Source organism: Theropithecus gelada, chromosome 1 (genome assembly GCF_003255815.1).
Source record: "Theropithecus gelada isolate Dixy chromosome 1, Tgel_1.0, whole genome shotgun sequence".
Lineage (NCBI taxonomy): Eukaryota > Metazoa > Chordata > Mammalia > Primates > Cercopithecidae > Theropithecus > Theropithecus gelada.
The window spans coordinates 30,734,225-30,750,348 of record NC_037668.1 but is presented as its reverse complement, the minus strand read 5'-3'; the positions used below and the strand labels follow the sequence as shown (position 1 = coordinate 30,750,348).

Here is a 16,124-nt window from a genome sequence, read left to right as displayed (position 1 = left end):
CTCACCTGGGGTCTCCGGTCCCCGCTGTCCACTGCTCAGCGGCTTGGGAGGGGTCCGCGGCCTCCGCTCCTGCCAGGGGGCCCTGCCCGCAGCAGCGAGAGGAGCCACGGGGCGCTGCCCTCCTCCGCAGCCCGAGACCCACCCTCACACGCACTGAGCCCACGCGCGGGTCTCTGCCCGCCAGCCCCGTCGGAGCTCGCCGCAGTCCCTGCTTGAGAGCCCGGGGGACACCTGCGCCTGCCCGGGACCCCGACCTGCTCGCGGAGCCCGGCGCCTCCTCTGCAGGCAACGACCTCGCCCGCGGTGCCCCTACTCGCCCCGTCCCCGGAGGGACCGCCCCCGCCCGCGGCCTTCCCCGCCCCGTCCCTTGAGTGACCCCCGCCCGCCGTTACCCAACCACCGCCCCCGGAGGAGCCCCCGCCCGCGGTTACCCAACCTTACGCTGTCCCCGGAGGGCTCCGCGCCAGTGTTCCCCCCGCCCCGTCCCGTCTCCGAGGGCCCACTGCCCCGGTCCCCATCCCGCTCGGTCCCCGTAGGGCCGGGCCGCCGGGGGGGTCTCCTGAAGCAGCGGTCCCGGAGGACAGACAGCAACACGGCCTCTTTAAGCCGCTCGGACACGCGCTCGGGCCCGTTGAGAGTTGCAAGCGCGCAGGCGTGCGCGTGCCCGTCGGGCCCAGCGAGCGCGCGCGACGCGCGACGTGCGTGGTGACGCGAACGCGTGGGGTTTCCCGAGACTGCGGGCAGGGGCCCGCCGCGCCCATCCCGATGGCTGGAGGCGTCTGAGGGGCGGACGGAGGCGGCGGCGGCGGCGGCGGCGGCGGGAGCGGGAGCGGGCGCGGGCGGCGAGTGGGGAGCGGGGTCGGGAGTGGAGCAGCCGCCGCGGCGGGAGTGGACCGAGCCTTGCCGGTGCGCACCTGCCCGCAGCGCCCGCGGAGCGCGCAGCGCGGCCCGAGCGCGACGACCTCCCGAGCAGCGGCCGAGGCGGCGGTGCGGGCGCGTCAGGCCGCGACGAGGGCGCTGAGGTGAGCGCGGCAGCCCCCAGCCCCGGACCCGGCCTCAGTTCGTCCACCGGCCCGCCCAGGGGGCGCCCGCCCCGCCCCCACCGCACCCGCCGGCCGGGGCCGCGTCTTCCTGCCCCGCCCGGGTGCGGCGGGCGGCGGGCGGCGTCCGAAGGCGGGGGCCGGGAGCTGGGGTCCGAGGTTCGGGGTGCAGGGTCGGGGTCGAGGGCGGGGTCTCGGGCGAGGAGCCGGGGTCCGAGGCCCAGGGCTGGGGGCCGAGTTTCGGCCGCGGGGTGCGGGGCTGTCCGCGCCGCGGGAGCTTCCCGTGGCGGCGGCCGGGGCCTCGGGGGCGCGGGTCGGGCGGGGCCGGGCCCTGCGTGGGGAGCCGGACGTGGCGCTCGGGCCCTCGGCGCGAGAACAAAGGCCGGGCGGGCGTGCAGGCGGGGCGGTGTCGGCGGCCGGAGCCCCCGCGCGGGCCGCCTATCGGGGTGACTTTGAGGGCCGGGCGGCCGCAGGGGGCGAGCGCGGGGAAGGGGAACAATGAAATGGGGAAGCCGGGCCGCGCGCCGCGGGCGGAGTGGGGATTTAAAGCGGAAGCCGGGCGCGGCGTCGGGAAATGGGAAAATAACGGTTTCGGCCCTTTCGCTGTGCCGAGTCGCGGAGACGGCCGCGCTGTGGCCCTGCCCTTCTCCTGCCGAGGCCGGGGTCTGTCTGGCGCCGGCGCCCCGCGCGTGTCGGCCGGGGGGTTGCGCGGACCCCGGCCCGGGCCCGCGAATGAATGGGCCCGGTGGCCGCGCCAAGATGGCGCTCCCGGCGGTGCCTTTGTGGGGCGGCCGCCGCCGCTCCGAGTTTCGGGGCCCGGTTTGCGATATTCCGAAGGCCCGAAGGTGGGGGAGAGGACAGGAAATAGCACAAAGGCTGGGTGTCTTCCTCCTGCCTGGATCGGCTTTTCGGCTGGAAGCTGGGTGGGGGTGGGGAGTGGGGAGCTGAAAATTCCACACGGCTGCCGGCTGAGGCTTTTGACTTTTAAGAACCTCCTATATTTTTCCCTGTCAATCGATAGTTGGTTCAAATGGTATTTTAACATTTCTCGTGTCTTTTAAATTACATGGTTAGCATGCAGAAGCAGTGTCAGTTTTGTTTGCTAAATTCATTTGCATGGAAGCCTTTTTTTTTTTTTTTTTTTTTTTTTTTAAATAATAGAGATGGGATCTCTGTGTAAAAGAGATCCTGTTAACCAGGCTGGTCTCGAACTTTGGGGCTCAAGCGATCCTCCCGCCTCAGCCTCCCAAAGTGCTAGAATTGGAGGCCTGAGCCACCATGTCCATCCTGTCTTCATGGAAGGTTTTTGTTAGGATTGTGAAATGCATTTATTGAAGGAAAACGCCGATGTTAAAATTTGTGTTTTGAAAAGGGAGTTGGTGTGCATTTACAGTTAGGGTGTACAGTACTCGACTTATGGATAAACAGTGTAGAAATCTTAACCTACGGTTTTCGTTTGGGGAGCATTGGTTCATTGTATTTTCAGGTTGCTATCTATCTGATAACAGTAGTCTCAAATAGTATTAGGTGATTAAGCAGTTGCTAGTGAGATTATTAATTAAGAAAATATGAAGATTATTTTTCATGATTAGCAAATGGATGTATTAGTTTTGTGAAAAGTCCCAGTGAAGCATGCATACTGAATAAGGCCTTTGGAGCAAGCATTGTTATCGATAAGGTTTCTGCATAAGTTATTTTCTAATCTGAAGTGATAGTCTTTTGGGAGAGGGAGGAGCTGTTTATTGAATGTAAGGTTTTAATTTTCATGCTATTGAGATATATAGTTTATTCTGGATTCTTTGGGAAGGTATATATATCAAGAAAGTGAATAGGCGGTTCCTTCTTTCTTTGCTAACGCTGGGTGCGTGGCTGGGGATGAAGCTGGTGCCACTGACATGGAGACAGGTCTGAGAGCCTCCCAAGGGTAGGACTGAGTGGTGGGTTTTGGCATGGTTTATGGTAAGGCAGAACTTTATTATTATTATTATTTTTTGAGATGGAGTTTCGCTCTTGTTGCCCAGGCTGGAGTGCAATGGTGCGATCTCAGCTCATTGCAACCTCTGCCCCCCAGGTTCAAGTGATTCTCCTGCCTCAGCCTCCCGAGTAGCTGGGATTACAGCTACTGCCACCACACCCAGCTAATTTTTTGTATTTTTAGTAGAGATGGGGTTTCACTATGTTGGCCACACTGGTCTTGAACTCCAGACCTCAGGTGATTCACCCACCTTGGTCTCCCAAAGTGCTGGTATTACAGGTGTGAGCCACCGCGCCCGATGGTTAAGGCGGAACTTTCTGACAGAGAGCTGCGCAGAAATGAACTGCAACTGCAAGGTCTACAGGCTCATCCTGTCAACCCTAGGGGAAGGCTGGACTGCCGGTGGTCCCAGGTTAGGAGCGTTTGGTTTCGTCAACACTGAAAGTCCCTTTTTTTTTTTCTTTCAGACATTGAGAGTTGGAAAACCAGTTAAGTTCTGAGGTGCCTGTGCCCCCTCCCAGTTAAGCACGCACTGCCCAGGCCCAGTGTGAGGATGACATTTCATCTTCTGCTGGAACCTTTCAAGATGAGTTTTATAGAGGAAACTGTTCCAACATTAAATTTCAGCTCAGAATTGACTTTCTCAAAAGAGCACATCCACTGGACAAAAGCTATTTCTCTCGCATAATCTGAATTTATGACACAGCCATAGTTATCTCATCAGACAAGTACTGACAGTGCTCTTCAGTGATACCTTTAAAATGTTTTTATTTTTCTTCGATATCTTCAGTTAATTGTGTTTTTGGGGGGGTGGGAGAGTTGAAGTAAATTTTCTCAGGTTTAATTTTGATCTTAGAAGATTCCAGAGGCTGCAGAATAGTGTGTTTTTTGTTGTCGTTTGTTTTTAAGCTTAAAACCCACTGGGTGTGGTGGCTCACGCCTGTAATCCCAGCACTTTGGGAGGTGGGGCGGATCACATGAGGCCAGGAGTTTTGAGGCCAGTCTGGCCAATATGGTGAGACCCTGTATCTACTAAAAATATAAAAATTCGCGGGACGCGGTGGCTCACGCCTGTAATCCCAGCACTTTGGGCGGCTGAGGCGAGTGGATCACGAGGTCAGGAGATGGAGACCATCCTGGCTAACACGGTGAAACCCCGTCTCTACTAAAAATAGAAAAAATTAGGCAGGCGTGGTGGCGGGTACCTGTGGTCCCAGCTACTCGGGAGGCTGAGGCAGGAGAATGGTGTGAACCCGGGAGGTGGAGCTTGCAGTGATCCAAGATCGCGCCACTGCACTCTAGCCTGCAAACAAACAAACAAAAAGCCGGGCGTGGTGGTGGGCGCCTGTAATCCCAGCTACTCAGGAGGCTTAGGCAGGGGAATCGCTTGAACCCGGGAGGCAGGGATTGCGGTCAGCCGAGATTGCGCCACTGCACTCCAGCCTGGGTGACAGAGTGAGACTGTCTCAAAAGAGTTAAACCTCTGTAAATCTTTTTTATGCCCAATGACTTTGGTTTCAAAGCTTGTATCATGTAGGTAGATTTATATTGATCACTTGAGAAATAGAATTTGAGGAGTTAATTTATTTCTCAAAGGAGGTGTTGTACTATCCTGCAAAAGTACCAGAGCTTTGTTCTCTTCCCTTTGCTTTGTTAAAAATTTTCTGTGTCTTTTGGTTCATTTTCTGTGTGTGTTGGTCCACTGGAAAAGTTGTAGCTTTGTAGCTAAATACCGCTTTGATTAAAGAATGAAAAAGGTCTTCAGGGCATCTGTAGACTCATCTACCATCAGTTGACTTTTTGTAGCTAATACTTTAATGAATAACGTTGATTTTATTTTAGAAGTGCAGTGTTGGCATTTATTGTAGTTTTGTTGTTGGATTGTCTGTCTCTGCCCAAAAGATTTGGCTCATGTTGGTCTCTAAATTGGATTACATTCTTACTGTCTGTGACTTTGGCTTTAGCATTAGTGGATTGGTAATAGATATTCTCAATTTTTAAATCTGGCTTGACCATATGGCAGGCCATGTTATTTTGAAACCCCTATTTAGTGTAAGTCTCATAAGACATGGAACACAAATTTTTAGAAAATTTTAAACTGGTTTGGCTGGGCGTGGTGGCTCATGCCTGTAATCCCAGCACTTTGGGAGGCCGAGGCAGGTGGATCGTGAGGTCAGGAAATTGAGACTACCCTGGCTGACACGGTGAAACCCCGTCTCTACTAAAAATACAAAAAATTAGCTTAGTGTGGTGGCGGGCACGTGTAATCCTAGCTACTTGGGAGGCTGAGGCAGGAGAATGGCGTGACCCGGGAGGCAGAGGTTGCAGTGAGCCGAGATCGCGCCAGTGCACTCCAGCCTGGGCGACACAGTGTGACTCCGTCTCAAAAAAAAAAATTTTAAACCGGTGTTTAAATTCTGATTTCAGGTTTGCGTTTGTTAAGAGTGGTTGGAGAGATTATGAAGTAGACAATTCAGTTAAGTGTTTGGTTTAGGAATATAGAATGAGGAGATAAAATAGATTTAAAATGGAAACTATCAGAAATAGTTGATGAAACTGCAGTGTTCAACGTTACTGAAAGAAAAAGCAGGACAAACATATATGGGAGTGTGTATGAAGAGAAAGAGAAATACAACATCACATCAGCTACTCTGGGAGAGGGAGGGAGCACTGCCTCTTTCAAAGCTGTGTATTTTGTTCCAGAATTTTGATTGAAGAAATATAGACAATCTATAGACATTTGAGTTTGCTAGTGGATTAGTGGAATGCTGAAAGCTTTTTTTGTTTTGAGACAGAGTCTCACTCAGCCGCCCAGGCTGGAGTGTAGTGGTGCAGTCTCAGCTCACTGCAACCACTGTCTCCCAGGTTCAGGTGATTCTCCAGTCTCAGCCTCCCGAGTAGCTGGGATTATAGGCACCCGCTGTCAAGTCCAGATAATTTTTTAAAATTTTATTTTAGTAGAGACAGGGTTTCACCATGTTGACCAGGCTGGTCTTGAACTCCTGACCTCAGGTGATCCGCCCGTCTCAGCCTCCCAGAGTGCTAGGATTACAGGCGTGAACCACTGCGTCCTGCCGGAATGCTGAAAGTTTTTTCTTTTTAACCTTTTAGCCTCTTGTTCTTGTGGCAGTGCCTACCATTGGGTGCCATGGTAATCAGTGGAAATTACTCCTGGCTTTCAGTGGTAGAAAAGCTTTCTGTTTTATAGAGCAATGTTGCTTGCTTTCTTTTTTTTAAGATTAAGTGAAAGTATTTCCTTATCTATGTCTTCTTAAATTAGAATTCTGAGAAAGACCCATTTTTTAAAAGTTAACTGATTAAAAAGACCAAATTAAGATTATCTAAGGCAATTCTTTTTTTTTTTTTGAGATGGAGTTTCGTTCTTGTTGCCCATGCTGGAGTGCAATGGGGCGGTCTCGGCTCACTGCAATTTATGCCTCCCGGGTTCAAGTGATTCTCCTGCCTAGCAGCCTCCCAAGTAGCTGGGATTACAGGCGCCTGCCACCACACCCAGCTGATTTTTGTGTTTTTAGTAGAGATGGAGTTTCACCATGTTGGCCAGGCTGGTCTCCAACTCCTGACCTCAAGTGATCCGCCTGCCTCTGCTTCCCAAAGTGCTGGGATTACAGGTGTGAGCCACTGCGCCCAGTTTATCTAAGATAATTCTTTTTTTTTTTTTTTTTTTTTTTTTTTGAGACGGAGTCTAGCTCTGTCGCCCAGGCTGGAGTGCAGTGGCCAGATCTCAGCTCACTGCAAGCTCCGCCTCCCGGGTTTACACCATTCTCCTGGCTCAGCCTCCCGAGTAGCTGGGACTACAGGCGCCTGCCACCTCGCCCGGCTAGTTTTTTGTATTTTTTTAGTAGAGACGGGGTTTCACCGTGTTAACCGGGATGGTCTCGATCTCCTGACCTTGTGATCCGCCGTCTCGGCCTCCCAAAATGCTGGGATTACAGGCTTGAGCCACCGCGCCCGGCCTATCTAAGATAATTCTTAAGTTTATTCTGTTGAACCTATTTTGCCATTGATAAAATAATGATTTGATCATTAGTTGCTCCAAGCTTACTAATGCATTTTATCAAGAGAGGACTTTATGTATTAATTCATTCACCTGTTAAAATTGGAATACTGGCCGGGCACCGGTGGCTCACGCCTGTAATCCCAGCACTTTGGGAGGCAGAGACGGGCGGATCACGAGGTCAGGAGATCGAGACCATCCTGACTAACACGGTGAAACCCTGTCTCTACTAAAAATACAAAAAATTAGCCGGGTGTGGTGGCGGGCACCTGTAGTCCCAGCTACTCGGGAGGCTGAGGCAGGAGAATGGTGTGAACCCCGGGGGGCGGAGCTTGCAGTGAGTGGAGGTCTCGCCGCTGCACTCCTCCAGCCTGGACGACAGAGGAAGACTCTGTCTCCAAAAAAAAAAAAAAAAAAAAAAAGAATTGGAATACTAAGGGCATCAATGGAATGGAATGTATTCTTGTTTACTGGTGGGTAATCGTGTCTCCATGCATGTCTGTGTGCAGTCCTGTGGCACTTAGAAAATATATTCCCTATTCCCTATGTTGATTACAGACACTCAACTTCCCGCCAAGTGTTGTAATTAATAAAACTTAAAATTCTGGGCTGGGTGTGGTGCCTTACGCCTGTAATCCCAACACTTTTGGAGGCCAAGGTGAGTGGATCACCTGAGGTGGGGAGTTCGAGACCAGCCTGACCAACATGGAGAAACCCCGTCTCTACTGAAAATACAGAATTAGTTGGGCATGGTGGCACGTGCCTGTAATGTCATCTACTCGGGAGGCCAAGGCAAGAGAATTGCTTGAACCTGGGAGGTGGAGGTTGTGGTAAGCTGAGATTGTGCCATTGTACTCCAGCCTGGGCAACGAGTGAAACTCCGTCAAAAAAAAAATTCTGGACACTTTCTAATTAGATGAGCATGTCAAAGAGTCTACAGTAGGTTTCAGAAGTTTGTCATAGGAATTTTAAAATAGTTCCTAAATTCTAGGGAGGGAGATAAATTCAGTGGTTTCCAAAAGGATTGGCACTAAGTTAGAGCCCAGCTCAGCTCTGTCACCTCACTGGCTGATTTGCAGTGTTAGGACTTTTACTCGCACTGAAAATCAAGATCAAGCCAACTTCTGCCTTTCCACAGGAGCTTTCTGTTCTCCCCAAGCCTGCCTTAATTTAGGTCACCTGCAGTGTTAGGACTTCTGTGTCTGTCCTCATCTGTGAAACAGGCATCCGAGAGCCGCCTTCATGGGGTCATTGTGAGGACTGAGTGAGTCTGGATGCGGGCACTGATAACAGAGCTGTGCAAGGGTTAGCCATTTCTGTTGCTGATGGCCTTTGTAAAAATTTCTTTTATGGCAAGGTTAAAAAATGTTGTTATAAGATGACAATGTACTGAGATTTTTCTTTCTTTCTCCATGGTTCCAGAAGAATATTAATTCAGGGTGTGGAACATACATATTAGCTATATCTTTGCAAATCCCTATCACTTATTTACTGCCTCACTTTCTTTTTTTTTCTTTTTTTGAGACGGAGTCTCACTCTGTAGCCCAGGCTGGAGTGTAATGGCGCTATCTCAGCTCCCTGCAAGCCCCGCCTCCTGGGTTCACGCCATTCTCCTGCCTCAGCCTCCCGAGTAGCTGGGACTACAGGTGTCCGCCACCTCGCCCGGCTACTTTTTTGTATTTTTAGTAGAGATGGAGTTTCACCATGTGAGCCAGGATGGTCTCGATCTCCTGACCTTGTGATCCGCCCATCTTGGCCTCCCAAAATACTAGGATTACAGGCGTGAGCCACTGTGCCCAGCCTTTAGTGCCTTACTTTCTACTAAATCTTCTCTCACATCCTTGTCTTTTCTTGAAAGGTTTTGTTTCTTTTTATTTCATTTTTTTTTTGAGACAGGGTTTTGTTGTGTCACCCAGGCTGGAGTGTGGAATGTGATGGTATGATCATGGCTCACTGCAACCTGGACTTCCGGGGCTCATACAATCTTCCTGTCTCAGTCTCACAAGCAACTGGGACCACAGGCACATGCCACCTTGCCTAGCTAATTTTTTAAAATTGTAGAGACAGGGACAGGCTGGTCTCCAACTCCTGGGTTCAAGTGATTCTTCTGCCTTAGCCTCCCAAAGTGTTGGGATTATAGATGTGAGCCACAGCACCCTGGTCTTAAAGGCTTTCCTTTACCTTTGCAGAATAATCTTGAACTATGCCTCATTTTGAAAATTGGTAAGTTTTTGTCCTTTTTTTTTTTTGAGACGGAGTCTTGCCCTGTCGCCCAGGCTGGAGTGCAATGGCGTGATCTCGGCTCACTGCAACCTCTACCTCCTGGGTTCAAACGATTCTCCTGCCTCAGCCTCCAGAGTAGCTGGGATTACAGGCGCCCGCCACCACACCCAGCTGATTTTTGTATTTTTAGTAGAGATGGAGTTTCACCGTATTGGCCAGTCTGGTCTCGAACTCCTGACCTAACCCGCCTCGGCCTCCCAAAGTGCTGGGATTACAGGTGTGAACCACCATGCCCTGCCCGTTTATGTTCATTTTTTAGAGAATTCTCCTCCCCCCATTTATGAAGCTAGAGTTTTGTTTTTTTTTTTTTTTTTTTTGAGACGGAGTCTCGCTCTGCTGCCCAGGCTGGAGTGCAATGGCCGGATCTTGGCTCACTGCAAGCTCCGCCTCCCGGGTTCACGCCATTCTCCTGCCTCAGCCTCCCGAGTAGCTGGGACTACAGGCGCCCGCCACCGCACCCGGCTAGTTTTTTGTATTTTTTAGTAGAGACGGGGTTTCACCGTGTTAGCCAGGATGGTCTCGATCTCCTGACCTCATGATCCGCCCGTCTCGGCCTCCCAAAGTGCTGGGATTACAGGCTTGAGCCACCGTGCCCGGCGAAGCTAGAGTTTTTTGAATTGCACCAAAATTTGTTGACATCCCTTGATTTTTGCTGACTAGGGACAATAAATATTTTCTACTTATTTTTATAAACTGTAATACTGATTTGTTTATTTGTTTAACAGATGTTGACTTAGCACCTTCTCTCTCTCTCTTTTTTTTTTTTTTTGAGAGAGTCTTGCTCTGTCACCCAGGCTGGAGTGCAGTGGCGTGATCTCAGCTTATTGCATGCAACCTCTGCCTCCCGGGTTCAGGCGCTTCTCTTTCCTCAGCCTCCCAAATAGTTGGGATTACAGGCACATGCCGCCACGCCTGGCAAATTTTTTTTTTTTTTTTTTTTTAAATCTTAGTAGAGATGGTGTTTCACCGTGTTGCCCATGCCAGTCTCGAACTCCTGAGCTCAGGCAATCCTCCCGCCTTGGCCTCCCAAAGTGCTAGGATTACAGGCGTGAGCCACCGTGCCCGGCCCCATCTTAGCACCTTACTGGGTCCTGAGGCTGTGAGCCGCAGTAGAAGGCACGTGATCCAGGGCCTTGCTGAATTCATGGTCTAATAGGGAGCCTGACACGCAGGCACAGAGCAGAGGGCATTGGCTGTGGCTCCCAGGGAGACCACCCTGTCCAGAGTTTAGTGGCGGCTTCTCATAGAAAAGCTTCAAGTTGAGACCTGAATTGGAGTCTGTCTGGCAGGCAGGTGGGGATGGAGGGGAGGAGTGTATCCTAGGCTGATGAGATGGTGTGTTTTTTATCCGGCAACCAACTGGTCTCCTTTACTGTCTCCAGCACCCAGCACAATGTGTGCCAGGTGATCAGTAATTATCCAGTGGGTAAGAGCACAGCACATCCAGGGACGGAAGTTCCAAAGTGCTAGCAGAGTGGTAAGAAGTGGAAGCCAAAAGGTTTAGAGCCTGGATAAAGAGCTTTTACCTTGAGGCCAGGCACAGTGGCTCACGCCTGTAATCCCACCACTTTGGGAGGCCAAGGCGGGCGGATCACTTGAGGTCAGGAGTTTGAGACCAGCCTGGCCAACATGGTGAAACCTCATCTCTACTAAAGTATAAAAATTAGCCAGGCATGGTGGTGCACACCTGTATTCTCAGCTGCTCATTAGGCTGAGGCACAAGGATGGCTTGAATCCGGGAGGCGGAGGTTGCAGTGACCCAAGATCACCCCAGCCTGGGTGACAGAGTGAGACTCAAAAAAGAAGAAAAAAATGAACTTTTACCTTGAGAGCTCCAGGAAGCCTTGGAAGAGTTGTAAGGAGATTGATCTGATGGGGATCATTACTTGATAGTTGAACGTAGAGTGCTCAGGGGAGGGAGGGGACTCTAGTCAGTTGGCAAAGCTGGTGTAGAAAAGGAAAGGGGTCTGGAGCAGGGTGATGACTGATAAGACCTGGTGACCGAAGAGAAGGTGAGGGTGGCGAGAAAGATGTAAATGACCACAGGTTTCCATCTGCCCTCTGGGTAGCTGTGGGGCATGATGAGTTTAGTTTGTGCGTGTTGGGTTTGAGGAGTCTCTGAGGCATTCTCATGTTTTGCATCAAGGGTACAGCGGGCCTTATACTTTCTCCTCCCTGTCCTTGGAAAACTCTCCTCCTGGCTGTGTGTTTGCACAGTTCACTCCCTCTCTCCATTCAGGCCTTTGTTCATGTATCCCTTCCTCCGAGGGTGTGCTCTGATCTCATTGATCTCTGTCGCTTTACCCCACTCTGTCTTCATAGCCTGATACTGCTCTTCCCACTTGTTCTAAGCTCCATGGACACAGGCACTCTGGTTCCCTGCAGACCAGCCCCTGAAACAGTGCACAGTAAATGTGACGTGGTGACTCCTGTGCCTGTGAATGGGAGCTCTGGAGGATAGGTCTGGGTGGAGGCAGGCTTTGGGAGTCAGCAACATCTTGATGATGATCGAAGCCTTAGGAGCGGTGGTCACTTAGAGCAGTGGTTCTTCAAGTGTGGTCGTGGACCCCTAGGGGCTCCTGAGACCGTTTCAGGAATTCACTTGGTCAGAACTATTTTCTTTTTTTTTTTTTTCTTTTTTTATTTTGAGACGGAGTCTTGCTCTGGAGTGCAATGGCCGGTTCTCAGCTCACTGCAAGCTCCGCCTCCCGGGTTCCCGCCATTCTCCTGCCTCAGCCTCCCGAGTAGCTGGGACTACAGGCGCCCGCCACCTCGCCCAGCTAGTTTTTGTATTTTTTAGTAGAGATGGGGTTTCACCGTGTTAGCCAGGATGGTCTCGATCTCCTGACCTCGTGATCCGCCCGCCTCGGCCTCCCAAAGTACTGGGATGACAGGCTTGAGCCACCGTGCTCGGCCCGGTCAGAACTTTTTTTTTTTTTTTTTTTTTTTTTGAGACAGAGTCTCGCTCTGTCACCCAGGCTGGAGTGCAGTGGCCGGATCTCAGCTCACTGCAAGCTCTGTCTCCCAGGTTTATGCCATTCTCCTGCCTCAGCCTCCCGAGTAGCTGGGACTACAGGCGCCCGCCACCTCACCCGGCTAGTTTTTTTGTATTTTTAGTAGAGACGGGGTTTCACCGTGTTAGCCAGGTTGGTCTCGATCTCCTGACCTCGTGATCCGCCCGTCTCGGCCTCCCAAAGTGCTGGGATTACAGGCTTGAGCCACCGCGCCCGGCCAGAACTATTTTCATAATCATATTAAGATGTTATTTAACTTTTCATTGTGTTGACATTTCATTGATGCTGCAGAAGCAGTGGAGGATAAAACTCCTGGCTCCTTAGCACAACTCAAGGCTGTGGTACCAAACTAGTCTCAGCAGCCACTGTCACGGCACTCACAGTGCTCTTCACCGCCATGAACCCGCCGTGAAAGAAAACTCTGTTAATCTAATGTCCTTGGTGAAGCAATAAAAATTGACTGTATTAAACCTTATCCTTTGAAAATCTATCTTTGTAGTATTTTGTGTGATAAAATGGAAGTAGGTATAAAGCACAGTGAAATACAATAGCTGTCTCCAGGAGGAGTTGTGTAATTGAGTTGAAAGAATGGCGGACAGAAAACAACGGCTGTTTAGATTAGATGTGGATATTTGGCAGATACTATCTTGAAAATGAATGAAGTGAACGAGATACTTCAAGGAAAATAACTAATACTATTGTTGCCAGTAATAAAATTTGAGCTTTCAAAGGAACATTTTGGAAAACTTGGTTCTGCTACCATGAGCTTGACATCTTCCCAGTATTGATAGACTTTTCTTATAAGCTAGGTGATGATACTAATGAAATTTTAAAAATATGTAATGAAATGTGTCAATATTTGGAAGATCTGCTTAATTCAGTGAACCTACATTTTCCTACATTGCCTGTAATCCCAGCACTTTGGGAGGCCGAGGCAGGCGGGTGACTGGAGGTCGGGAGTTCAAAACCAGTCTGGCCAACATGGTGAAACTCCATCTCTACTAAAAATACAAAAAAATTAGCTGGGCATTGTGGCATATGCCTGTAATCCCAGCTACTCGGGAAGCTGAGGCAGGAGAATCACTTGAACTTGGGAGGCAGAAGTTGCAGTGAGCCGAGATGGTGACACTGCACTCCAGCCTGGGGGATAGAGCAAGGCTGCATCTCAAAAAATAAAATAAAATAAAATATAAAATAAAATAAAATAAATTTTTGTTCTTGATTACAGCTCACACCTGTAATCCCAGTGCTTTGGGAGGCCAAGGCAGGAGGATCGCTTGAGGCCAAGAGTTTGAGACCAGCCTGGGCAACATAGTGAGACCCCATCTGTACAAAAAATTTGAAAATTAGCCAGGCATTCTGGTGTGTGCCTGTGGTCCCATCTACTGGGGAGGCTGAGGCAGGAGGATTGATTGAGCCTGGCAGGTTGAGGTTGCAGTGAGCTGTGGTTATACCATGGCACTCCAGCCTGGGTGACAGACTGAGACCCTATTTCTTTCTTTCTTTTTTTTTTTTTTTTGGAGACAGAGTCTCGCTCTGTTACCCAGGCTGGAGTACAGTGGCATGATCTTGGCTCACTGCAAACTCCACCTCCCGGGTTCACGCTATTCTTCTGCCTCAGCCTCCTGAGTAGCCGGGACTACAGGCGCCCGCGACCACGCCTGGCTGATTTTTTGTATTTTTATTAGAGATGGGGTTTCACTGTGTTAGCCAGGATGGTCTCGATCTCCTGACCTCGTGATCCGCACGCCTTGGCCTCCCAAAGTGCTGGGATTACAGGCTTGAGCCACCGCGCCTGGCCAGCTGAGACCCTATTTCTTAAAAAAAAAACAAACCAAAAACCAAAAAACACTCTTCTTTTTCTTTTAGCTGCATATCTATGTGAGACTGAATTTTCCTCATGACTTCAGCTAAAACTGTGTTGCAGCAGGCTGAGAGCAGACATAGATGTGAAGATCCATTGCTTCCATTGAGGCAGACAATACAAATGTAAAATACAGCTTCTCACCAGATTATTTGTCTTAGAAAATAGTTTTTTTTTTTTTTTTTCTTTTTTTTGAGATGGAGTCTCGCTCTGCCGCCCAGGCAGGAGTGCAGTGGGTAGATCTCAGCTCACTGCAAGCTCCGCCTCCCGGGTTTACGCCGTTTTCCTGCCTCAGCCTCCCGAGTAGCTGAGACTACAGGTGCCCATCACCTCGCCTGGCTAGTTTTTTGTATTTTTTGGTAGAGACGGGGTTTCACCGTGTTAGCCAGGATGGTCTTGATCTCCTGACCTCGTGATCCGCCCGTCTCGGCCTCCCAAAGTGCTGGGATTACAGGCTTGAGCCACCGCGCCTGGCCCTTTTTTTTTTGAGACGGAGTCTCGCTCTGTCCCCTGGGCTGGAGTGCAGTGGCATGATCTTGGCTCACTGCAAGGTCTGCCTCCTGGGTTCACACCGTTCTGCCTCAGCCTCCCAAGTAGCTGGGACTACAGGCGCCTGGCTAATTTTTTGTGTTTTTAGTAGAGAGAGTGTTTCACCGTGTTAGCCAGGATGGTCTTGATCTCCTGACCTCCTGATCTGCCCACTTCCCAAAGTGCTGGGATTACAGGCGAGCCACTGCGCCCAGCCAAGAGAATAGTTATTCTTTATAAAAATGTTATGTATGGTAACATGCAGTGGGCTTATTTTCAAATCATTTAATAAACAATTTTAGAACATCTCGGTTTTAATTTATAGCATAGTAAATATTGATAGATCAAACCCTCATAAACAAAAGCCCCTGGGGTCCTTAATAGTTGAGGATGTAGGGCGGCCTGAACTGAAATATCTGAGCAGCGCTGGTTTAGAGAGTGGGCCAGGCCCAGGGCACCTGTGGGGACCAGAGAAGTTCTCAGCTGGAGGCAGGCACCCTGTCCCTGCCCCCATGTGCAGTACTATAGGATTGTGCCTTTTCCTGGGGAGGAGAACCGAGATTTGTCAGTGGTGAAGACCCATTGGTGTAGCGTGAGAAGAGGCCCTTGTATTAGGGATGTACAGAGGAAGAGAAACACATAAAGGAGTGACCAGACGTTGGGAGACCCAGCACTAGTGTCATGGAGCCTACAGAAGGTATTCTGAGAGCAGAGGGAATGGTCTGAAGTTGGAGCTGGATTCATCAGTGGTAGAGATTGCTGAGGGCCAGTGAGTTCCAGTGGGGTGAGGAGAGTCTTGTAGGAAAGTAGTCGGAGAGACAAGTGTGGGGCTAGGGGAGGCTCTGTCTGCACGGATTTTAGATGGGAATACTGACAGGGCGGCGCCCATAAAGGGAAAGGGGAGAGATCTTTGGTAAAATACATATTCAGGGCCGAAGATGTGTCAAGGAGGGGCAGGTGATGGGCAGTGAATAAGATATGCTAACTTGCTTTGATGAGAGACACGTCACCTGTGAGACAGTGGGAAAGGCTGTGTGCTGAAAAAGATGGCGGATGAGTCTGTTGTAGGGCTCTAGGCATTGCTGGTGCTTCCATGTTGAAAAGGATGGTGAAAACATTTGAGGAGAGAGTAGGAGGAGGTGAGAAGACAGACCAGACAGACATCTGGGAAAAGAGGGTTCCAGGCAGGAGAAGCCCCAAGTCAGGGCTGTGCTTGGACTTGGAATTGAAATAAGTCCTGGAAAATTGGTTAATCCCCACTTGGCATACATATTATGTGATTATGTGTTGGGAGAGGTACTTGAAGGTTTTCCTGTTGAAATAAATTCCCTACAACCTTGGCCTTCCAGTCCCTCTGCCTGACACTCCCATGGCAGTTGGCACACTTGCGTTTTTGCCCTGTTGA

The 16,124-nt window shown here is 50.4% G+C and overlaps 1 protein-coding gene across 5 annotated transcripts in view; it reads left to right on the top strand.

The window, feature by feature from the left end:
* The first annotated feature begins 712 nt into the window (after positions 1 to 712).
* GNB1 (G protein subunit beta 1) overlaps positions 713 to 16,124 on the top strand; it is a 119,195-nt gene continuing 103,783 nt past the window's right edge. For 2 of the 5 annotated variants that reach the window (XM_025397985.1, XM_025397997.1), the window contains exon 1: positions 713 to 1,022. The gene's annotated coding sequence lies outside the window, so the exon portion shown is untranslated. Of the gene's footprint in view, positions 1,023 to 1,177; positions 1,200 to 1,424; positions 1,487 to 16,124 lie in introns of those variants that run through there. The other 3 variants (XM_025397989.1, XM_025397964.1, XM_025397974.1) reach the window with 3 other exon arrangements.